This window comes from Hipposideros armiger, unplaced genomic scaffold (assembly GCF_001890085.2).
Source record: "Hipposideros armiger isolate ML-2016 unplaced genomic scaffold, ASM189008v1 scaffold_598, whole genome shotgun sequence".
NCBI classification, from domain to species: domain Eukaryota; kingdom Metazoa; phylum Chordata; class Mammalia; order Chiroptera; family Hipposideridae; genus Hipposideros; species Hipposideros armiger.
The window spans coordinates 192,009-197,517 of record NW_017731948.1 but is presented as its reverse complement, the minus strand read 5'-3'; positions in this window follow the sequence as shown (position 1 = coordinate 197,517).

The window sequence follows — 5,509 nt, the reverse complement described above, 5'->3', positions numbered from 1 at the left end:
TGAGCTGCCAACAGGTGGCAGGATGGCTCAGCTGGTGAGAGCACGTGCTCCTAACAAGGTTGCCAGTTCGACTCCCGCATGGGATGGTGGGCTGCGCCCCCCGCCACTAAGATTGAACACAGCACCTTGAGCTGAGTGGCCGCGAGCTGCCGAGGGGCAGCTGGTTGATGACTGGACTTGGAGCTGAGCTAGCTGCGCCCTCCACATCTAAGATTGAAGGACAACAAATAGGTTGTTCCCCTTCCCCAATTCCCCAATAAAGCCTTTAAAACAATAAAAGTAAAAAAAAAAAAAGTGGGGAGGGGCTGCAGACAGGTTAGTGGATGAGAAGTAGCTGCACTGTACTAATGAAAATGTGAATTAAAATGACAGTGCACTGTCACATTACTGACACTGTAAAAAATGGAAGGAGGTTACAGAAGGGCCTTACAAAACGGGTTGTCTCTAGGAAGGAACAAAGGTGGTAAATAAAAGAAAGGGAAGATGCCAAAGGGGGTGCCCCCTGTGTCGTTAACAGTATATTGTTTTATGCAAACCTCTGAAGCCAGGCAGAAAAGAAACAAGGGAGGAACAGAAGGAGGTAGAGAGCCAGGAAATGTGCATGAGCTCCTCAAGTAATTATTAAGATGCTCTTCAGCTCTAGTACTTGATACTTTGTCTTCTGCCTCTTTTTACATTAAAAAAAAAAAAGGACATTGCAGAATAAAACTGTATGTTGATTAAGGTTGTTTCCAAAAGAACACGCCAATACGTCTGTGTACTGCATACCCTGTGATTTGAACGTCCCTTTAAAGGATAATTTCCTGTAAACATAGAGACGGCCGTGGGAATGACCATCTTCAAGCCTAGTTGCCTATTTCCACAAAAGCTAACGTTACCTATATACTGACAGAAAGAAATTCTGTGATATTCCAGGGGGCTTTCTTTCCTTGGCGCACAGAGCCCTATAATACAGCATGCTCCCACCTCTCACCATGCAAAAATGTTTCAAACGGACTCGGAAACATGCCTTCCCAGAAACTTGTCATAATTCTTCTCAACGGCAGGGTGTTTGGAGAGAATGTTTCATCTTCTCGGGCCATGATGAGGCGCAAAGACAAGCTCTGAGAGTGGTCTGAATTATGTTTGTCCGCAAGATAGGTGGAGACATGCCTGCCTCACCTTCATTCTTCTTGGTATCCAGGCTAAGAATATATATAGAGAGAAATACCTACAAACCTCAAAACAGTGATGGGCGCCCAGTGAGGAATTTGGGGGACGGGGAGGTCTGGGCATGACGTTCCCCATGGAAGTAAGAGACAATACAAGGCAGGTGACCTACGAAAACTGGTCCCAGGGAACAGCTTTGAAACTTACCCGCCTTTTGCCTTCAACTGATTGGATAAGGCCCACCCACGTTATAGAGGGTCATCTTGGTTACTTGAAGTCGATGGATGGTAGGTTTCTATATTCTCCATCCTGATGCTGGAGCTGTGACTCAGCAAGTAGTTTGCACTTGTATCAGCTGGCTGCCTGTTGGATGCCACCAATGGGGCACGCGAAGATGTTAGAAGGCAGGAAAAAAGGGAGAAAGGGTTCTGTTTATATTTTGGGCTGTGGCTTTTCCATGTGATGACATTGCCACCTGCGCTTTTTTTTTTAACGCCCTGGGGTCCATTTTGTATTTGCTTGGGGACACCAAGACAGGACGCCTTTCAGTTTTTAGCTACCCAGCCACCTCAAAGTGCTTGATCAATATGTGTTGACAACACCCAATAACCTGTTGTTTTAGGAAGTGTCTGTAACAATGTGAGCTTTCAGAAACCGAAAGATGCATTCAGGACGCACAGAGAGAAACAGCCCATCCTCCAGCCACCCCGCTGCACTCACCTGTTTCTATCTTCAGTTAGGAAACATACATCTTTAATGCTGGGTTTAATGGGCAACTTGTTGGCTAATAATCAGTTTAGCACTGAAACACTGGGGTTCTGAAGCGAAATCTTAGATGACCTCCATGCATGACATTCAAAAGCAGGATGGATAAAGGTGGCTTTAGACGTGCCACATTGGCTCCCAGCGTTTCTGTTTGCCTTGGAGAACTGTCAGAAAAAAAACAGGGCAGCAATTTGAACTGTTTAGTTATTTTGTTTTATGACAATAGTGCCATTCACATTTTGAAAGGGACACACAAGACATCCTCCCTGTGCCTTAGAAATGTTTGACTAAAAGCCAACAAACAACTGCAAACCACTCGATGTGGAGAAACTCATTTTAAATTTAAAAAAATTAACATTGTGGTAAAATATATTCAATGAAGTTTGCCATCGTAAGCATTTTTAAAGCTATGGCTTAGTCGTATAGCCTAGGTCACATGGTTGCATACCCAACCTCCAGAACGCTTTCCAATTTGCAAAGCTGGAATTCTACATCCATTAAAAATCAACTCCCCACCCTTCCCTCCTCCCAGCCCCTGGCAACCACCCTTCCACTATCGGTCTCGATGAATTTGGCGACTCTAGGTTACCTCGTATACGTGGGATTATACAGTGTTTTTTATGACTTACTTCACAGAGCATAACGCCCTCAGGGTTCATCCATGTTTCAGCCTATGTCAGAATTTCCTTCCATTTTAAGGCTCATCGTAGCCACATTTTGTTGATTCATTCATCTGTCGTTAGGCACTTGGGTTACTCCCAGCTCTTGACTGTTGTGAAAACTGCTGCTGTGAGCTTGGGTGTGCAACTATCTCTTCAGGACCCTGCCGCCAATTCTTTTGGGTGTATGCCCAGCGATGGAATGGCTAGGTCATATGGTAATGCTACTTTTAACTTTTTTTGTGGAATGCCCATACTGTTTTTCACAGTGGCTGCACCATGTTACATTCCCACCAACAGGGTACGATGGTTCCAATTTCTCCACCTCCTTGTCAACACTTGCTATTTTCTGGTTTTTGATATTAGCCGTCCTCATGGGTGTCAGGTGATACTGTGGTTTTGATTTACATTTCCCTAATCAGTCATGCTGAGCGTCTTTTCATATGTGTGTTGGGCATTTGTCTGTCATCTTCGGAGAGATGTATATTCAACTCCTTTGCTCATTTTTTAATTGAGTTATTTTTTTTGTAGTTCTCTATATATTCTGAATATCAATCCCTTTTGAGATATACGATTTGCAAATACTTTTTCCTCTTCCATAAATTTCCTTTTCAGTTTGTAGATTGTGTCCGTTAATGCAGAGTTTTAAAGTTTGATTGAGTCCAGTGTATCTATTTTCACTTTTGTTGCCAGTGAGAATGTGCTTTTAAGTAATCAGAAAACATGTCAAAATGTAGCCATTAGGCCCAGGAGAAGAATGACACGAAGTTGCAAATGACTTGACGGCATTACTTGTTATATATAGCCTTATTGCTAAATGGGTGGTTACGTTTTGTTTTGTTTCTTAAAGATTGTATTGGGGAATTGGGGAAGAGGAACAGCCAAGTTGCTGTCCTTCAATCTTAGTTGTGGAGGGCGCAGCTAGCTCACCTCCAAGTCCAGTCGCCATCCGGCCGCCCGTCGGCAGCTCGTGGCCACTCAACTCAATGTGCCGTGTTCAATCTTAGTTGCGGGTGGGCATAGCCCACCATCCCATGCAGGAGTCAAACTGGCAACCTTGTTGTTAGGAGCACGTGCTCTCACCAGCTGAGCCATCCTGCCACCTGTTGGCAGCTCAGCGGCTGCTCAGTTCAGGCGCAGCTCACTGGCCCATGTGGGAATCGAACCGGTGACCCTTTTGCTCAGAGCTCACGCTCTTAGCCAACTGAAACACCTGGCCGGCCCCAGGTGGTTACGTTGTTGTGGTGTTGGCTCAGTTCAGGCAAAGTTCCATTGTCAACTTTGATTTGAACACCTCTGGGTAGGAAACAAAACCCCACATCTGTGTGCTCTAAACTTTTGCTTTGTGATCCACAGTTTCAGTTTGAAATAAAACTGGTTTCACCATGAGTTAAATTCTTCCAAGAAAACTGAACCAGCCACCCCTCCCCGTAAGTCAGAGGAGCAGAGATGATTAAGGTAATGATTTTTAAACTGAAGATCACTCCATTATAGTACAGAAGCATGCCAGAACATTCCGTTGGAATTGGACCAGAGGAAAAACTCAGGAAAGCCAGACATTATAATTAAAAAAGGTCTAAACGGAAATGCTCAAGTGTCATTTAGGCAAGTGGCTTTGGCTGCACCGTTGGAATACAGATGGCTGTTTCTGCCTTCAGTCTTCAGCCTGGGCTTGTCTCTAATGTGTCTGGTGTCACCTCTGGAAATCTCTGCACATAAGCTAAAGTTGGGTCCCCTGGGCTTGCTTAGAAAAGGATGCTGGCTGATGTGTTCATCGTTCTCTTCTCTGAGTAACAGGGATCATGAGCTGTCAGTATGACTAGATCCTAGGTGCCACTTAAATTTCCACAGTTGCCCATCATATCTCCATCCACCGAAGGCCTCTGAATTACATGTTATCATGACAAGAGCTTGTGAACCTGGCGGGACCCCCTGGGTTCCCGACTCCCGTATTGCACTTGTTGAGTCTAACGCTTGTTTGGTTGCTTGCATTTTCTTTATCCCCATGCAGTACAGGCATGTGCATGGTGAGTGACCGATTCTCTAGGGGACGTGACATCAGCTGTTGAGTGTCCTCCGATAGGGGAGGGGGTGTCTACTGCATGTTGCATTGCTCTTTCCAGCGCAGTCTACATACCTTTTTTAAAAACCTAGTTTGTAGCTATTGGATATAGTTATTTCGATACTCTTTATTCCTAATTAATTTCCCAGCCCTTAATAGTTGTTCTTAAGGCATCAGAGGCCAGTTGACCCTGTTCTTTCAGGGCACAAGACTGTGAATTTCCTGTGTAGCGTCATCATGGGTGGCTTGCTCAGGATTTTCTCACCTTCGGTAAGCAAGTCTTTGAAGGCGCTACCTGTTCTGTTCTTTATGGTCCTGTTTACACCGTCAATTCAACAGGTCCGGTAACAAGCACAGTCATACCCCAAGAATGCTTCATTTATGAAACACGAGTCATGACAAGGTGTGGCCCCTGGGTCCTCTAAAATCATCAGAGCATTGCTCTGATTCTAGCCAATAGTATGGGATTTTAAATTATAAGCCAAGATGTGTGACCTGTCTCTGCTAGGAAGACAGCCAAGGGATACTATTAAGAAGTGTATATGCACGGTCTGACAATTAAGTTCGTGAACTTGTTGCTCTGATGTTGCTAACCTTTTTTTTGATATCAGAGAGATTATTCATTATGAATTTGTACCAACTGGACACACAGTGAACCAGGTTTACTATTTGGATGTGCTGAAAAGGCTGCGTGAAAATGTTAGACGACCTGAACGTTTCCCCAATAATTCATGGCTCTTGCATCACGACAACGCACCAGCTCACACAGCACTGTCTGTGAAGGAGTTTTTAGCCAGTAAACAAATAACTGTATTGGAACACCCTCCCTACTCACCTGATCTGGCCCCCAATGACTTCTTTCTTTACCCAAAGA